Source organism: Mesoplodon mirus (genome assembly GCF_964341445.2).
Source record: "Mesoplodon mirus genome assembly, chromosome: 12".
NCBI lineage: Eukaryota > Metazoa > Chordata > Mammalia > Artiodactyla > Ziphiidae > Mesoplodon > Mesoplodon mirus.
Genome location: NC_138988.1, coordinates 7,764,592 through 7,784,870, shown reverse-complemented (window position 1 = coordinate 7,784,870; position 20,279 = coordinate 7,764,592). Strand labels below are relative to the sequence as shown.

The following is a 20,279-nucleotide window of genomic DNA, read 5'->3' as shown; positions in this document are numbered from 1 at the left end:
GAGCACCGTCCATACATTATCTTTCTCACTGAATCCTCACAATTTATGTGGGAGACACTATTACGATTCCCACTTTAAAGATGAGGAAATGAGACTTGATGCAATTTGCCCTAGTCTGATGTGGGATGACTCTGGAATACAATTATGGAAGCAAACTTGTACACATCCAGTTACTCTCATACACACTCCACTTTAGGGACAGCTGGCTCAGTTGGCAACTATCGAAGACTCAAAACCCAGATATAAGCACGCTTCCCAGTCCCAAATATCCTAATAATTCTCTCCTAGATAAGTAGCCATGTGGTAGAAAAACTTGGCCACAACATATAGGGTCTCCTTCTTTTTTTTTTTTTTTTTTTTTTTGCGGTATGCGGGCCTCTCCGCCCAGCCGCTCCGCAGCATGTGGGATCCTCCCGGACCGGGGCACGAACCCGCGTCCCCTGCATCGGCAGGCGGACTGTCAACCACTGTGCCACCAGGGAAGCCCTAGGGTCTCCTTCTTACAAGAGGTAGATCCCCCATTCCTCAAATCTAAGCTGATCTTGAGACTTGCACTGACAGAATATGGTAGAAGTGACATCATGGAAGTTCCAGAAGCCTTGCAGCTTCCACCTTTATCCTCTTGGAACCCCAAGACCACCATGGTGTGAAGAAGCCCAAAATGAAATACCACATAGAGAGAGAGGCCCAGACATTCCTAATAGCCCAAATGAGCCCATCCCCCAGGTGACCTTCCAAATGAATGCAGCCATGTGAGTGAGTCCAGGCAAAATCAGCAGAAAAACTACCCAGCAAACCCATAAAATAGTGAAAAGTAATATATCGTAATATACTGTAATATACTGAGAGCCTATCTCAAGTGACTGAGGTGCCTATGCTGGGTCAATGCTGCAAAAAAACTACTAAAGTAACACAGTGAGGTAAAAGCCCTTTCAGTGAGGCTCTCTTGCACTTCTTTTCCTAACACATAGATCAAGCCCACACTCCATGCCCAGAGAGTGATTACAGATCTCACGCTCCCTTCTAAACAGACCAAAGGGTTCTTCTTCTGAAAACAGAACTACATACAACTAAACAGATACTGGTAGGAACGTGTGGAAGATTATGCAAAAAAGAATGTCAAGAGAGCTCTTTCTACATGAAAGCAAGGCATTGTTTACATAGGAAAATGTGTGCTGAAATCAATTAATTTTTTTTCCTTTGCTTTTACAGCACATTAGGTTTTTCTTCCAAGATTTACTGAATCATGAAACATATTAACTGTGGCAGGCTGAGTTTCAATTAAAGACAGAAGGCAAGGGTCATTTACCTACAACTAAATGCTTCTTCAATAATAACAGTCTCATGAGCAAAAGGAACTTGCTCCGAAGAGAATATGATGATTGTGAATATAGCTGTCATTTTTATTCAGACACAAATGGCTCTAGACCAGAAAATCAAATTAGCTCAAAACATGATATGGAACCCACTGCTAATACCAGGAAATGTTTCTTGCACATGGGTAATTCCCTATCAAAATCAGCAACCATGATGATAGGAAAAAAATACCCTAGCTTCTTGACTTATCATCTCTCTTGACAGGATGCCTTAGCATATTTTAGTTTTGCAAAATACCAGAATGTTATCACAGATGAATCAGATTCTGAAAATGAAATTATAGTCTATATTTTAAAAGCTATAGCACCACAAAATACTGCAGTGGTGTTTGGGGTTTGATGATGACAATCCTTTTCAGAAGAAAGTGTCTCACGGTGGGGGTTGAGGAGGGAGAGTACAGATGGTATCTGGTGGCTCCTTCACAGTGGGTCACTTTGCATTCCTTAGTCTCTTTTAAATGCTATCTACAGAGCACCCTCTCAGTCTTTCCTTCCTCTCCATTTCTCATATTTCTTGGCCCATTCCCTTTGTTGATTTCAATCACTTGGCCCTTTCTAATTCCTCCTTTCCTTGAACCCTAGTCCTCTCTTTACTGCCTTACCTGATACACAAAGAGCGTAACTGCTCCTCACATGACAGCCCTGCACTCTCTGGTATTAGCACAAAGAAAGAATTCTCTCTCAGACAGGGTCTGGTTACCATGCAATTTCCCATGTCCTTTTCTCAAAGATTCAAGTCAATCCCAGTCTCTCTCTCTCTCTCAGCATCCAATCTCTGATAAAACAGTGAGTATATCTGGATAATATTCAGATGGAGTGAAAGTAGATTTAATCATGAGCAACTTTTAGATGATACTTTCAAACATTTCCCTAAACTGGTAACAGACACAGCTTCTAACATATAGCAGTGGAAATTACGTTCAAATCAACGCTTACTGAGTGTCTGCCACCTGCCACACCCCATGCTGGGGATAAAGATCTACATAAGGCTTAGGCTCTGCTGTCAGGGAGAAAGCCTTGCACAAATTATAAAGAAAAACAAAGAATAACAATCAACTGTTTGATGGAAAACCTGGCAAACATCACCTAGTAACACCAGTTGGAGAGAATTCAGGATTCTGAGCTTCATTTCTTCATTCTTAATATTAATGATATTAATAATAATACTTGCTTCACAGGATGATTATTATATAGGGAGTAAAATTAGAATATGATTGAATGTATCTTGCAACTGTGCAACTGAATTTCAATTCCAGTCAAGGGAATTCCATTCCATTCAGCATTTACTTTGGGCAGCACCTACTTTGGGCCAGGCCCTGTGCTACAGAGATTGGAAATAAAAATAATCCCTGAAACCAAAGCACCCAAGGACTGAGGGAGTAAGTAGGGAGACACATTAAGAAAATATAATACAGTGTGATTATGTGCTATAATAGAGATACAGAAAATGTACCAGATCTTAGATGAGGGATGAAAGTATCCAGCCAGGGGTATGAAGAGTAGGGAAAGAAGGAAAAGGGCATCAAGTGATGCTATATAGAAACAAAGTAGATGATAATAAGAGTGACTATCTTTCATTAAGGCCCTTCTATGTACTAGTTAGTATATTAAACACTTTACAGACAATATTCACAATAAATAAAGACAAGATAGAGGGTTCCCCTTCTTGAAAACATGGTACCCTATTAACTTACAGAGTTTGGCTTTGGTGGCAGCCAGGTGTATTGGCCTGGAGAGACTAACAGTCAGTTGCCCAGATGGAAGGGAGAAAGCACTGAAGCAGAAGTGAAAAGTGATGGGTTTTCATCCTGCTCTGTCACTATGTGGCTCTAGGGATGTCCCTTAGCTCACTAGTCCTCAGTTTCCTCAGCTGCAAAATGGAGATTTAACACCAGCTGACCTTGTGGGGTTGCTGGGATAATGGATGTGTAAAAAGCTTTCAAGTCTGTTGAGCACTCTTCAGGGTAAAGCCCGGGCTGGAAACTCACTTGCCTACAGGGCCAGGTCACCCTCCACTCAGGTGGAGGATGGTGACTACATGCTGACCATAAACATGTAAACCCCAGACTGGTTGGAACCAGAAGGTTGATGATTAAGGTTCCTGAAACATCATCCCATTAACTCACCACCAACCAATCAGAAGAAAGTCATACACCCCACAGCCCTTACCCCGAATGTTGCCTTTAAAAACCCTTCCCTGAAAGCCATGAGGGAGTTCGGGTCTTTTGAGAATGGGCCACCCATACTCCTTGCTGGGCCCTGCAATAAAAACTGTACTTTCCTCCACCACTCAGTGAAGTAAATTGGCTTTACTGCATGATGGGTAAGCACACCCAACTTTGATCTGGTAACAGTAGAAAACTCCAAAGTTTAAACCTTGGTAAGTGAAAGAATACATAACCACTAACAGAAAAAAAACTAAAAGGAAAGATTGATGTATGGGCAAAAATATGATATGTTCACTTTTCCATATGCTGGTTTTGGAGTCATGGTACACAAAGGTCTGGAAGAAATATCCATCAGTTTTTGCAATTATGAGACTTGTTTGAGAGTTATCAAAATTATAGATCAATTTAGGAATAATCAGCGTAGAGGTGGAAACTAAGCCACAGGATACCCTCTTCCCCACTCCCCCATTTTCCTCAGCCAGGCTAATCCCTTCTCACTGACAGGGGCTTCATTTTGAGGGGCCTGCTTCCTATACCAGCTTCAGGTCCTCCTAATAAGTTCCCAAAGGAGCACTGAATTACATTTATCCCTGAGCACAGCTCTGGGTTCCAGGGTGGTAACCAAGCACCATCAGCAGGTAGTTTAAGGAAATAAGCCCTGGAGGAAGCTCCTTAGATGTGCAAGGAGAATTAACTTTGGGATTTTACCACATTTATGGGACACAAGTCAAGTGTGGACAGAAATGTCATGGCCTCCTTGTCACATGCCAATGGTGCCCTCTACTACAGAGACTGATTATTACAAAATCCCAAAGTCCAAGGCACCTAGACACCAGTAGGTTTTAAATAAACTTCAGAAGCTAAGAACCATGCTTGCAATCTTCTGGCTGCTTGTACTCATGAAAATATGCTTGAGCATTGTCAACCAATTCTGTAAGTACTTACAAAGTGCCTACCATGCATTTGGCCCTGAATGACCCACGGTCTTTTCCTTCACACTGAACCTCTGAAGTCACACAGTCTCATCTTTAAATTCCAACTGTAACCTCTATTGGCTCTATGAATCTGATTAAGTTATTTAACTGTTCAGGGCCTTGGTTTTCTCATCTACAAAAATGGAATTAAAATGCTGCATTCATATATTTATGTGTTCATGGGTACCTTCATCCATTCAAAGCTCCTACCATGTAGCTTTGACTACACTGAGCGCAGGGTACTCTCACAGTGTTGAGGAAAAACGTTTTCTCAACCCTCTTAGGGTGCCTAGCTGGGTCTGAAAGTTAAACTGACATAGACAGATTAACAGGAGAAAAGCATACAAATTAATGAAATATAAGTTTTATGTTACATGGGAGGCTTCATAAGGAAATGAGGACCCAAAGAAACAGTTAGACCTGAGAGGTTAATGCTAGGTTTGGTGGAGAGTGGATAGTCAGGGAGGAACACGGGAGGTTAAGGAGTAGGAGGGAAACTTAGCAAGATCTGCTTGTTAGGATTCTTCTCAGGGTCCCTGTGTCTTCAGAGATGAGGATGTACCTTTCCTCCAGGTACAGATATCCCCCACTTTTCAAAAGCTCACTTTATGCCACTTCACTTTTACAAAAGACCTACATTTTCCTGCTTCTGCTAACTGAAAGAAATCTGAAGAGGATTTTCATTTTTACAAAAAAAAAAAAGAAGGAAAATGAAAAAGACAGAAAAATGAAAATAGCATTTAGCGTTTGTTTTGCAGTGAGCACACACCCAGAGCAGCGTGGCTCCGCAAAGCTCCTTCCCCAGGAACTACACTCAGCATCTCAGCACTAGGCACCTCACCTTTGAACAGTGTCTGTGAGTATCTGTGCTTTATCTTGATTTACTTTGTGCGTCCATTAGCAAGATGTGTCCTGAGGTAATTGCTTCTTCACCTTGTGCCACTTTGTCTTACGAAAGATTTCACAGGAATGCTCTACTTTCGGATAGCAGGGGAAACCTGTATAGGGAGGGCACTTCTCACATGAAGGTTTTATGACTTGCTTCAGGGGAGAAAGGTAGGGAGAAGGTCAGAGTGACCCTCCTGCTTCTGCTGTGTTCTCAAATTCCTTCAGCTTAAAATATACAATATACCAAGGGGTCATATTTTGAGGTACTGTGTCCTGAAGCCCATCACAGGCATGGTCCCTGGAGCACTGGAGCTCAAATCTTACTGGGTTGTTAGGAAAATCAAATGAGATCATATGTGCAAGTTACAAGACACAGTGGTTCATGTATAAAAGTGACATTCAATAAATGCTAGTTTCCTTCTGAAGGGTACCAGCATACGCCATATGAAATTATGCCTTTTTGGCATATGGATTATTTTAAGCTAAAGGGAATTGAGAACAAGCAGAGGCAAGAAAAGCTCTTCACCTCCCCCTAACTGCTTAAAACTAGAGTATAAGTTTCCCCTTTTGTAAAGGAAACTTATATTTATGAAGGAACTTTCCATTTGTAAAGGTGTCTCTGTACCAGGAAGAAAGACAACTTTTATCACCTAAGAAACTCTTATCTACATAATAAGACAATTATATATTTCCTCCTCTCACTCTGTCATAAGTTTTCTCTCCTACCCAGAAGCCCAAAACCCCTTTTCCTTTGTCTAGCCTAAGATGGTATATAAACCTCAATCATCTGGCCACTTCCTTGAGTCTTGTTTCTTTGTGAAACTCCCATGTGTACCTATATAATTAAAACTGGTTTTCTTCTCTTGTTAATCTATATATTATCAATTTGATTCTTAGGCAGAGCCACGAACCTAGGATGATAGAGGAAAAAGGCTTTTCCTCCCCTGCACGTCCTTCCTATAGGTCACGGAACACAAACTCAGGTGCCTCTGGTGGCCAACACAAATGAGTGCAGCAGCAGGGACTGTGGCGACCTGGAGAGCTCATGTCCACACTAAAGGGCAGTGACCCACTCAGCATCAGCCAGTCATTTCTGGGAGGGACTGCAGGGCCAGCGTTACAGATCTTCCAGTTTTAAAGAAAAGCAGGAAAACTGGGTGTGGAATATGCCTATTTTTAAATGTTGGCAACTAATTCTAAACCCTAGGTAGACCAAATAAAATACATCAGACCCAGGGGCTGCCTGTTTGCAACTACTGCAAGAGCGCTGGGCACGCAGACAACTCCCAGTCTTAAGTACCGTCTGAGGCATTATTATGCAGCAAGATCACGGGACTCTCCAGTAAAATTCTTATTTCACTCCAGCGTGGACTCAATCAATCAGCCTAACTCTCTTCACACTCCAGTGAAACAGGAACCTGGTGCGACAGGATCATTATCACCAGAGGAAAGGACGATCTCACCACGGGTCATCAGCTTGCATTATATAAATGAATCTAAGGGCTCGATATGAGGAAACAATGAAAATGCACTCACAGGGCAGTGAGGCGCAAGCAGTGAAGGAACCCAATTGTGCTGATCAGACTTACAGAGCCAATCACAAATACAGCAGGAGCATTCAGTCAGCACCTTCAGGTGATATTTTCCCAGTGTGATACTCACTGCTTTCACGCTTCCTTCATCTCTGACTCATTCTTTCCCGTTCAATCTATTTTGTTTATGGATTTAATATCTGGCACTATCCCTCTAAAGACTTTACCACTTCCCTCTGTCTTCTCTTCCTCCTCCTGTTCCAGAGCAGGGCAGATGGAAAACCAAATAATAAAAAATGACAGATGTAAAAAGATATGGATATTTATAATGCTTCAGTTTGGGGCCCCAAATGAAGCTGGCAACAGACATAAGACTGGAGCTGCCTCATCCCTTGCAGGAGAGTCTAAGCATTGTTGCCTCTGACCAATGCCATGCTTTATAAAGCCCAGTAATTATAATTTGGTGCTAAAGACCCACACTTTCCATCTGAATGTGTTTCTTTTATTTTGCCACTTAAGGGCAACTGAGCATTCCATGAATCAGGGATGACCTGATAGACGTGAGTCACTTAGAAGTCCACTGTATGCTCTGGGAAGACCAACATCCAGTAGTCTTCTCACCTGTTGGGAAGGTTCGGGGACAATGAAATTGGTACCCAGCCGCATTCCTTGCTGTTCATGGGACAAAAGAGCCCTATGGAAGAGAGGCTGAACTGCCCACAAGTGGAATATGCTACAACCTGTATGATGGACAGGGGAGTTCCTTTAAAAACCCTACTGTTAGAAGAGACAATAGGACCACTAAGAGAAAATCACCATAAAGGAGGAAGTCTGGCAGGGTGGCTATCTTAGTCATCTCAGGCGGCTATAACAAAATACCGCAGCTAAAATAAATATTTGGATTACGTTTCATGAGACTGAAAATGACTTTTGTGGGAATCTGAGCTTGGCGGTACCCTATGTGTATGGTTACAAATAGCCCTAAATTGCCAAATACAGTGGGAACTTGTTAGCACTTATATTACTTTACCTCACTGACACGTGATACTGTTGACAATTCCTCCTCTGAAATTCTCCCCTCCCTTAAAAATTCTCCCCTCTGAACCTCTCTGGCCACTTTTGGGATGCTACAGACAAGCCTGGTGCAGGTGGAGCGGCAGTAAGAAGAGAGAACACAAGAGGAAGTACCTGTGGAACAGTGAGCAATTGCCTTAAGAAGTAATACCCAGACCCCTGAGGGCTACAGACCCCTTCCCCAGCCTGAAGAGCAGTGAATGGCAGATCAGACTTGAGAGGGACTGCACTGACCCCTGAACTCTGGTCACACAGCTCCACGAGGAGCAGAAGAAACCCCAGCATCTATTCATTCAATGTTTGCTCGCACATTAGAGAGTAAGCGGAAATAAAAGCAACCTTGAACTTGTCCAACTGTTCATTCTCGCCAGGCTTTGAACTTCGAGTAGCCTATCACGGGCTGGCCTCGCTCCCCACTCTTCAGTCTTCTCCGGGACCTCCTCTTTCTCACCCTGCCCTGAACTGTAGGGGTTCTACAAGGGTCCCTGTTCAGCCCCTTTCTCACTGTTCACTCTCCAGGTAACCATAACAACCAACCAGTTTTAACCATCACTCATTCACTGATGACCCCTAATTCTGCATCTACTGACCAGAACTGAGCTTCAGACTAGTGTACCACAGCTTAGTATGTGTCCCACAAACCCCTCAAACTCCACATGTCCAAAACTGAATTGATTTTCTCCTTCCACAATCCTGTCCTCCTCTTAATTCTCTTTCTTGATCAACGGGACCTCCATTAACTCAGCTGAACAAGTCAGAAAACCAAAACCCTGTCATCAGAATTGGCTCTGAGTTTCTTTAAATGCATATTAGAAGGTACTCTAAGGCAGCGGTCCCCAACCTCTTTGGCACCAGGGACCGGTGCTGTGGAAGACAATTTTTCCATGGACGGGGTAGCGGGGAGGTGGTTCAGGCGGTAATGTGAGCGATGGGGAGCGATGGGGAGCGACGGGGAGCGGCAGATGAAGCTTCGCTCACTTGCCTGCTGCTCGCCTCCTGCTCTGTGGCCCAGTTCCTAACAAGCTGCAGACCGGTACCAGTCTGCAGCTCAGGGGTTGGGGACCCCTTCTCTAAGGATATACATGAATCATGCTAGCTCTTTTAAAAGATCAGTGTTGGGACTTCCCTGGTGGTCCAGTGGCTGAGACTGCACGCTCCCAATGCAGGGGACCTGGGTTCGATCCCTGGTCAGGGAACTAGATCCCACATGCCACAACTAAAGATCCTGCATGCTGCAACTAAAGATCCCGCATGCCACAACTAAAGATCCCGCGTGCTGCAACGAAGATCCCACATGCCACGACTAAGACCTGGTGCAGCCAAATAAATAAATATTTTTTTTAAAAAAGATCAATGTTGTTATTGACTTGGAGGTGTGGTGTGTGTTTATAGTTCTCAGAGGACTACTGAATGTGTCTTCAATAAGCTTTTCCTTCTCTAGACACACTGACTTATCCTTGGTTCTTACTTACATTGTCTTTTGCCTGAATCACTGCAATAAGCTCTCATGCAATCTCCCTCATTCATATTCGAATAACCACGGCTGCCAAAGGGATTTTTGAAAATTTTAACTATATTTAAATACCTTTCTTCTTATTACAGAATTAATACATGTTTATTGCGGACATCTGAAAAGAGTTTGTAATAGCACAAAAAGATAATCACCATTAACACTGTATTATATATACTTCCAGCCATTTTCTATAAATAAACATACATCTTCAGATAAAAAGGATTATACTATACATACTTTATATGCCCTCCTTTTTTTTTTTTTTTTTTTTTTTTTTGCAGTACGCGGGCCTCTCACTGTTGTGGCCTCTCCCATTGCAGAGCACAGGCTCCAGACGCGCAGGCTCAGCGGCCATGGCTCACGGGCCTAGCCGCTCCGCGGCATGTGGGATCTTCCCGGACCGGGGCACGAACCCGTGTCCCCTGCATCAGCAGGCGGACTCTCAACCACTGCGCCATCAGGGAAGCCCTGCCCTACTTTTTAAAATTAGAGTTGTGAACAATTTCTTAGTATAAAATTACCTAATATAAAAATATTTTATTTATTATTATTTTTTTAATTTATTTTATTTGAATTTTGGCTGCATCGGGTTTTAGTCATGGCACACAGGGTCTTCGTTGAGGCATGCAGGATCTTTTGTTGTGGTGCACACGTTTTTCTCTAGTTGTGGCGTGTGGATTTTCTCTTCTCTAGTTGTGGCGCGCAGGCTCCAGGGCACGTGGACTCTGTAGTTGTGGCGTGTGGGTTCCAGAGCATGTGGGCTCTGCAGTTTGTGGCATGCAGCCTCTCTAGTTGAAGCGTGAGAGCTCAGTAGTTGTGGCGCATGGGCTTAGTTGCACTGTGGTATGTGGGATCTTAGTTCCCTGACCAGGGATCGAACCAGAGTCCCCTGCATTCTAAGGCAGATTCTTTACCACTGGACCACGAGGGAAGTCCTTAAAACTATTTTAAAAGATCCTATAATAAACATCTTTGTACATGCATCTTTGTTCATATCATAATTATCTCTTTTGGGGTAGAATTGCGAGGTCAACGAGGATGCATATTTTTTATTTTTTATTTATTTATTTTTTTGCGGTACACGGGCCTCTCACTATTGTGGCCTCTCCCATTGCGGAGCACAGGCTCCGGATGCGCAGGCCCAGTGGCCGTGGCTCACGGGCCCAGCCGCTCCGTGGCATGTGGGATCCTCCCGGACCGGGGCACGAACCCGTGTCCCCTGCATCGGCAGGCGGACTTTCAGCCACTGCACCACCAGGGAAGCCCAAGGGATGCATATTTTTAAGACTTTGAATCTTTGCCAAATACTCCATGGAAAGGTTTTATTTATTTATTATACTTCCACCAGTAGAGTGATCATTTTAATGCAAAAATCAAATTGTTACTCAAAGACTTAGAAAAAACTTACAGGTTCAAAAACACAGGCCAGGGAAGGCTCGGAAATAAGGCTGTTGTAGTCATTTGGGCAGGCAAGTTTCCACGTATAGTTGTGGCCCACTAGAGTCTCCTGACGAAACATGAAGAGTTCAAAATATGAAAGTTCTTTCTTCAACTCTTAGAACAAATGCCATGCAAGGCCAAGGACTTTCATTTTTATATATGACTAAGTACTTAATAGCTTTCTTCATTAATTATTAAGAGTGATTGGCTTCCCTGGTGGCGCAGTGATTGAGAGTCTGCCTGCCGATGCAGGGGACACGGGTTCGTGCCCCGGTCCGGGAAGATCCCACATGCCGTGGAGTGGCTGGGCCCGTGAGCCATGGCCGCTGGGCCTGCGCGTCTGGAGCCTGTGCTCCTCAGCGGGAGAGGCCACAGCAGTGAGAGGCCCGCATACCGCAAAAAAAAAAAAAGAGTGATAAAATTTTATAGTCTCAAAAAAAAAAGTGCAGTACTGCCAATTATCAAAAACTTGGCTGCCACAGAAAGTTTGGTAATGATGCAAATTTCCTGCCACACATGTGACAGCATAGATTGCTGGAATTTCCACAGTTTTTAGGAATGATTTTGAGGGGACTGGGGAGACTTCAGTGTCATAAGTTTCAAATACAGCCCTTCTTGTATGTGTTATTTCACGGGTCAAATATAGTTGTTTTTCTGGTTTTATCATATTGTTCATGCATAAACATTATGATGTTGCCACTTGGCATTGCTATTTTGTTCCTCCCTAGTTCTTTGTTATCATCAAATTCTCTTCTCACAAGAAGTGGAATGGATGGGTTAGGTGTATTATGAGGTCTTTTGTGCCAATTAAGTTAACATATTTGCAAATCATTGGTCTGAATATCTCAAAATCTCACTCCCCTGAGTCTACGTTGATTTACTAAGTTGGTTAACCTAGTAAAGAGACCTGGTAAATTATTGCCTATAAGGTGATCAGATGTTTGAAGGAAGGAAAGAAAACAGAGTGGCCGAAAGCAATTTTGGGAAAGAGTGACAGGAGGCTCACAGACTCACCCTTTATCCTCCCAACTCTTGGTTTTTAAAACAGTGGTCTTATGTGACAGAATATATGCAGAAATATATATTATATGAATATATATATATATATATATATATATATATATAAAAAACAGGACTCAAACATTAGCAGCGGTAAGAGATCTGAGCCACCTATTAGCCTAATAGAAATGTAAACAACACTGTGTTGAGAACTGCACCAATACTGTTTTGTACTCAGCTCAAGCTACCCAGCTGCTGGCCTACGGATTCATGAAACTCCTGCTTTGAATCTGAAAGACTAGCAGGAAAGAGGAGAGAGCTCTTCCTACATAAGTGACTACTGGAGGAAATGGAGATATCTGTATAACTGGTTCTGATGATAGGTTCAAAGTTTCCCCATGATTTTAAAATATATAGGATTTACCTTGACAAACAGCTCATGAGAGGATATGAGAATCTGGTTTTCACCACTCCAGTTTGCATCTCAACAGGAATTCCGTAATGTTACCAGCCTGAGGAAGAACTGTTCCACTGCAAGGCAGTACATTTCCATTCCCTTATGGAGAAAAAGGGGATGAGAAAATTAGCTAAATCAGTTCTGCTTGATTCTGCTCACATCTCTACTGCCAAGAGTAGCAGTTACTCACCAACAGGCACTAGAAACACCCACACACCCAGAGACATGTACAGTCAAGCATTTGTTAGACTATAACTGAATAAGCATGTTGTTTTCCATTATCCAGGCCTCTAGATAAAATATTCAGTACCATCAGAATTTGGCTTGCCTCAACAGCAGAATTTTATGCACAGTCCTAGGTCAGGTATGAATCACAAATAGTTACTTTTCATCTAAGGCAAAGTTCCAATAAGTTTTCTCTGCCCATCCTCTGAGGTAGGTGAGACACCACCAGTGATGGTCCCTGACAGGCCACAAGCAAGGGCAGGAGAGAAGATGCAATGACAGAAAAATAAAAGCAGGGATAAAGTGGAAAGAAAAGAGAGGAAAGACTAAAAGTAATAGAACATTTATAAGACAAATGTGAATGATCTCGTGTTACAGTACTGAATTGCCATAGATTATATTTATTCAGCATCATCTACCCTATGCCAGACACTGTTCTAAGTGCTTTTATATGCATTATTTAATTCATTCAACACACATTCGTGGCACACCTTCTGTGTGCAAGGCACTGTTCTAAGAATGTTCTGTAGAGAACAAAATAGGTGAAAATCTCCTCCTTCTTGGAACTTACATTTCAGTAGGGAAGATCTTATTTAATCATCCAATAAGGAAAAGAGATAGGAAAAGCATGTGAGAAGGGACAGAAAAAGAGAGAATTTAGGGACAGGGAGATAAAGGAGATAAAGGTCAGAGTGAAGTGTCCTTTTCAAGGCTTTCAGATGCTAGAAAGAGGATAAGTCTCTGTTCATGCCTCAGGTCCTCCAACATAAAGGCTTTGGAAGGTCTCCAACATAAAGGCTTTGGAAGGTCTCACCATAACCAGTTTAGTGAAAAGCCTGAATTGGAAATGTTTGAAGAAATATACTTCTATATTATGTCAAATGTATATAGCAATTTGAAATGCTAACAAAGTCTTTCTGAGTAGATATCCAGCAATATTCTGTTTTAATAAAAATACAAGACCGATTTGTAACAAGCAACATTCACCTGCACGTATAACCCTTGTTTCTCTCAGTCTATTTCAGTGAAAGAGGAAAAAAAACCCCAGTGACCTAAGAAAAGATAAACCAGATATTTGGCTGAATCCCTCACCTGCACCAATTATAATACCAATAGATGCCATTTATTGAGGACTTTCTATTTGCTGTATAACAAACTATCCCAAAACTTAGTCGTTTCACAGCAATGAATTATTATTTCTCATAATTATATAGGTTGGCAGGTCAGTTCAGGTCTCAACAGCTCACTCACATGGCTGCATTCAGGTGGGACTCCGGCTCCCTGATGCCTCTTTCTCCATGTGGTCTCTTACCACACAAGAATCTAGGCTGAGCTTCCCTACAAAGTGGCACAAGTGGTCCAAGAGAGCAAAAGTGGAAACTGCCAGGCCTCTTAAGACCTGGGCTTGGAATTGGCCAACAACACATCTGCCACTTCCTACTGGCCAGAGCAAGTCATAAGCCCAGGCACATTTCTAGAGGAAGGGAAATAGATCCCACCTCTTTTTGGGAGGAATACTGATCCTTACAACGATGAGAACTGTTGGCAACCATTTTGCAGGCAAGCCATCTCATTTGCCACATGCCAAAAACTATACTATCTCAATGAATCTTCAACAGCAACCTATGAAATAGTCACCATTTTACCCCTATTTTACAATGAAGGAAAATTAGTTCCTGAAAGGTTAAATATCCTCCTGCAAGTAGGTGGCAGACCTAAGACCAGATCTTAATCACCTTCAGAGTTCCAATTGACAACTATCCCTCAATACAACAGTCAGTAGAGTCAGAGGCATTGAACCCCATGTTCCCTCCCCCTTAGGGAAGCAGGAAAGCATGGCAATGAAGAGCTTGAACTTGGATCAAATTGCCTTGGTTCAAATCTTGGCTCTAAGTCTCATTAGCTCTGTGACTTTGGGCTAGTTACTTAGACTCAAGTTCACAATCTGCAGAACAGGGCTGGTAACAACATCTACTCCACAGGACTATTATGAGATAACGCATGTAAAGCACTGCCTGGATAGAGTGTGTGCTCCATAAATGTTAATTACTTTTGTTATCCCCTGCGTGTCCTGACTAGTTTACCCTGAATCAAGCAGTACTACAGTCCCAAGACCATGGTCTCCGAGGCTGCTGCTGACCAGTGATCTTGAGTCTATGCAACTTGATCATCATCGTCCCTGTTGGCCTTGCTTCTAATTCTGCTTTGCCTCTAGACCCATGCTGCTGCTGCAGTAACCACTGCAGAGGGTCCTGCTTCACTGTGGTCCCTCTCTGCTCACTAGTTGCACTTCCTGCTTCCTTCTGGAGCTTCCACTTCATGCTACAGATCTGGTGGCTGTCCGTGTTTATCTAACAACATTCTCCCTTTGTCAGTGCTCTGTTAATTCTTCTGATTACACATAGGAAGAATGGCTCTCAGGGTCAACCCCATTAATACCTCGCTTCGTCTTTGACTATTTAAAAAAGGCTCACAAACATCCCTTTCTAACAAGGGAAGAGGGAACAGAAGTTTCTCCAGTTCCAAACATTTGCTGGATGTTTCCTGTACCAACTCAGTTCCTTTTCTGCTGTCTGTGCTTTCAAAGAACTGCCGTGTTTCAGAATGAGTGACCACTAGGTGGCAGGGGTGTTTTGCTCCCCAGCTTATTACCTTCTTCCTCCTTGCAGTCTCAATTACAGCCAAAATACAGTTCTTTTTAAGATGAATGAGTTGCTTTTAAATAAACGTACTTATCCAAAGGAAGTTCAAGGTGAACGATAAATTTCAAGTACATTCTCTTGAAAATTCACTGTGATGTCACGAATTCTATTGGAGAGTTCTCGCAGGAGTTATATTACTTAAAGCAGTTTTATAGCCTTTGGCTTGAAAGGGCATGGGAAAAGTAAACAAATCTCAGCTTGTTCAGGGCACGGCCAAAGCTGATTGTTTTCTTCTCTAGTTGTTATCATCACCTGACAGGCCAAAGGTCCGTTGGGTTAAGAGTTCATGGACTCCTAGTCTATCATATCATTTCATTAATAGGATTGTAGACACATCACTTGTTTCCCAATGAGGTCCCAAAAGGTTTTCTTGGGGACGATGGAAGTTTAGTAGTTTCTTGAGTGAGAAGCAGGTGTAGGGGTATCCTTTCTTTCAATTACGTCCCCACAGGAATCCAACCTGGCAAGCGGAATCCTAACAAAATAGGTTGGGAGCTATAAAGAAGAAAAGTAGAGAGGGGCTTCCCTGGCGGCGCAGTGGTTAAGAATCCGCCTGCCAATGCAGGGGACATGGGTTCGAGCCCTGGTCCAGAAGATCCTACATGCCATGGAGCAATGAAGCCCGTGCGCCACAACTACTGAGCCTGCGCTCTAGAGCCCACGAGCCACAACTACTGAGCCCGAGTGCCACAACTACTGAAGCCTGCGTGCCTAAAGCCCATGCTTTGCAACAAGAGAAGCCCGCGCACCGCAACGAAGAGTAGCCCCTGCTCGCCGCAACTAGAGAAAAGCCTGCGCACAGCAACAAAGACCCAACGCAGCCAAAAATATAAATAAATAAAATAAATTATTTTTTTTTTTAAAAAAGGAAGAAAAGTAGAGAAAGGTACAGAGTGGGCAGCGGAAAGGCCAGGAGTGCTGATAAAACCCTCACCTAACAGTATGGGGAATCAAAAGATACTGTCTACAGCTGACAAAACAAAAAAATGTTTCATATATCGCTTAAATTTACCCCAGTAAATTTAACATAGAGGAACAAACTATATTGGGCTGTAACTGTCATGGGAGGGGAAGGGAGGGGGAAATAGGCTAGATCTCAAGTACCACAACAGACTCCACACATAACGCCAAAATTGAAACAGCAAGACCTAGCACTACAAGCATGATATTTAGCGACAGGGAGGAAAGCACCACGTGAACTAAAGGCAGACGTGGTTAACAGCCCTTGCTTCCGTACAAGAGCAGAGGAAGGGGCCGGGCTGGGGAGTGGCTGTACTCTTTAACTTTCGAACCACGATATTGTTTTACCCTTAAGAACAGGCAAGGACAGACAGCTGTTAGGGTAAAATAGATACCTGTGTTCATGGGAGCAACTACCACTCAGTTCCTAATTTGTGTCTCTGTATCTGATAGGAATTATTAAATTTAATTATTTGCTTATTTACTTAGGGGTCACTTTAGTTTACTATAATACAACTACCGGTTAGAAAGGAATTAGAGGCTTCAATTTCTACAGGTATGTGTTACTTATTCAAAACTGGCATTTTCAAGCAAGGATGCACTTCAGTCAATATTTTCACAGCAGATCATCAGGGTTTGTCTGACGTAAGCTAAAATACTATTTTGGTTCTGGTTTATTACTCTTTGCAATAAACCAGAACCAGAACTCTAAAGAGCAAATATGTCCATTTTTACTTCCTCTGTAGCATTTTGGCCTGAGCTCTTGAGCGTTCATCCCCCAGCAGAATATGGGCACTCTGAACCAGCAAAATCTGCTAGGTCTGACCCTTAAACTTCCTGTTCTTTACCTTGTTTTCAAACCCACATCCATTTCATCAGCAGTTGACAGGTCATCCCTCAAAATACACCAGAATCTGACAATTCTCACCACACCCACCCCTAATATCCTAGTTTGAGTCATCATTCTCTCTCACTTGGACCACTGAAATGGCCTGGGTACTGCTTCCATTCCTGCACTCTACTGTTCTCCGTGCAGCAGCCAGAGTGATTCTTTTAAAATCTAAGTCACAGTGACAATTTGTAAAACTTTGGCCTATATGACGTACCCATCCCATCTCATCTTCTCCCTCTCTCCCGCTCATTCTCTCCTCCCAGCCTACACTGGCCTCCTGGCTGGCTATTCCTAAACCCTGTTAAACATGTTCCAGCCCTCAGCCTGGAATGCTCTTCGCCCAGATACCCAATGGCTTGCTTTCTCATTTCCTTCAGGCTCTGCTTTGTCACCTTATCAAAGAGGCCTTCCTGACCACCTGATATAAAATAGGTTTTCCCCTCCATCTCTCTAGCACTCATTAGTTTTTCTCCATAATACTTATCATCACAGGGATGATATGTGTATTTTTCTGTATTGTCTGTCGTTTCCATTAGCATATAAGCTCTAGAAAAAATTTTCAGTGCTGTATCTTTAGTGCCTGAGAATGTCTAGCATGTAATAGATGTTCAAGAAGTTCTGTTGTGGACTTCCCTGATGGCGCAGTGGTTAAGAATCTGCCTGCCAATGCAGGGGACACGGGTTCAAGCCCTGGTTTGGGAAGATCCTACATGCCGTGGAGTAACTAAGCCCGTGCGCCACAACTACTGAGCCTGTGCTCTAGAGCCCACAAGCCACAACTACTGAGCCCATGCATCACAACTACTGAAGCCCGCGAGCCTAGAGCCTGCACTCCGCAACAAGAGAAGCCACTGCAATGAGAAGCCCACTCACCACAATGAAGAGCAGTACCCCGCTCGCCGCAACTAGAGAAAGCCCACATGCAGCAACGAAGACCCAACGCAGCCATAAATAGAAAAATAAATAACTTTATATAAAAAAAAAAAGTTCTGTTGCTTCAACGACAGACCTAACATTACAGGTAGTTACTGTCTTAGGGTAATGTTTCCCCATGTATGTGACCTGTTTATGAGAGACAATTTAAATATTATAAAGGTATGCATTAAATAACACTGAATCAAGTGGAAAGAATCTTTTCAATATTTTAATCCCTCTCATTATGTCAAGAAGGTCTCACTTAATGCAATTTTGTCTCTAACACTTGATAATTTATCCTTTTAAAAAGAGAATGGGCCTCACACTTAGAACCTTTTGTAGGGAACACTATCTGGCCAGCATTTAATAACTTTGTTTCCACTGTATTTTTTTTTTTTTTTTTTTTTTTTTTTTTTTGCGGTACACGGGCCTCTCACTGTTGTGGCCTCTCCCTTTGCGGAGCACAGGCTCTGGACGTGCAGGCTCAGCGGCCATGGCTCATGGTCCCAGCCCCTCTGCGGTATGTGGGATCTTCCCAGACCGAGGCATGAACCCGTGTCCCCTCCATCGTTAGGCAGACTCTCAACCACTGTGCCACCAGGGAAGCCCCTCCAATGTATTTTTTTTAATGGCACCATCTATTTTAATTATGTAACACGTTAATCTCATTTAAAGCTTACAAGAACTCTTATGAGAGAAGTAGCATTTTGCATATGAGGAAACTGCAGATGAGCTTCCCATGAGACCAAAGTTTCCTTTAAGACAAACTTCACCAATTATTTTAAACTGTACAATTCAGTGTTTCTTAGTAATAGTCACAATGTTGTGCAACCATCACTACTTCCAGAACATTCTCAACACCCCAAAAAGAAACCCCATACCCTTTAGCTATCACTCCCCAACCTCCTCATTCCCCCCAGCCCTAACCTAAACAACCACTAATCTTTCTGTCTGTATATATTCGCCAATTCTAGACATTTCATACAAATGGAATATGTGGTCTTTGGGGACTGTTGTTGTTGGGTTTTTTTCACTTTGCATGTTTTCAAGGTTCATCCATGTTGCATGTTTCAGTACTTCATTCCTTTTTTTAATGACTGAATAATACTGCATTGTGTGGATATACCACTTTTGTTTACCTATCATCAGCTGAGGGATATTCTGGTTGTTTCCACTTTTTGGCTCTTATAAATAATGCTGCTAAGCACATTCATGTAAAAGTTTTTGTTTGAACATCTGTTTTCAGTTCCCATGGGTATATAGCTACCAGCAGAAATGCTGGATCATATGGTAATTCTGTTTAACTTTATGAGGAAAGGACAAACTGTCTTCCACAGTGGCTGTACCATTTTGCATTCCCACCAGCGAAGCCCAAGTGTTCCATGGCTCCACACACTTACTGAAACTTGGCACTGTCCACTTTTTAAAATTTTAGCCACTCAAATAGGTATTTCACTGCGGTTTGAATTTGCATTTCCCTAATGACTAGTAACCTTGATCATCCTTCCATGTGACTGTTGACCATATGCGTGTCTTCTCTGGAGAAATATTCAAAATGGCCTTGGCCCATTTTTAACCGAATTATCTTTTTGTTGCTGAATTGTAAAATCCTCCTTCTAAAATAACTTGTTGAAACTATAAATTTAAAGAAAAGTGTTAAGTAAACAACAGTACAATTGGGCAAAAATAATGAAGGCAAAACTCAGGGACTAGTTTGAGCAATACTGGCTCAGACGCTAAGGGCAAGCATTCTGGCGTCACAGCACCCCGGTTCAAATCCCAGTTCTGCCTCTAAAGTGCTGTGGGGGACGTTTTGGGCAAGATACTTAACCTCTGTGAGACTCAGTTTCCCTGGCTCTAAGAGGGGTGGCCCCTGCCACTTGAGAGTTATTGGAACAAATTAAATGACGCGTGTGAAGCGCTTACTCAGTGCCAGCGCCGCTAAGCGCTCTCTAAAGTTAGCTACAATGACGACTGGAGACGAGGACCGCGGCCTCCCCGGTTCAGCTTGCTGAGGCGCCTGTCCGCAACCGCTGGAGCCAACCACCAAGTACTGCGCGTCCCAGCGCACAGACCTTTACACGCAGGGCCTTTCCTCAGCGACCTCGCACCGGCGCCCACCCCTAACGCGGAGCCGCTGTGACCGCGCCACCAGACTTCCGTT

The 20,279-nt window shown here is 43.0% G+C and overlaps 1 long non-coding RNA gene across 1 annotated transcript in view; it reads right to left on the bottom strand.

Moving 5' to 3' along the window:
* Nucleotides 1-20,269, bottom strand: part of LOC309814233 — a 48,211-nt gene extending 27,942 nt beyond the window's left edge. The window contains exons 1-2 of the long non-coding RNA XR_014295653.1: nucleotides 20,042-20,269; nucleotides 12,389-12,520 (exon numbers count right to left, since the gene is read on the bottom strand). This is a non-coding gene — a long non-coding RNA (uncharacterized lncRNA). The remainder of the gene's footprint in view (nucleotides 1-12,388; nucleotides 12,521-20,041) is intronic.
* Between the last annotated feature and the right edge of the window lie 10 nt (nucleotides 20,270-20,279).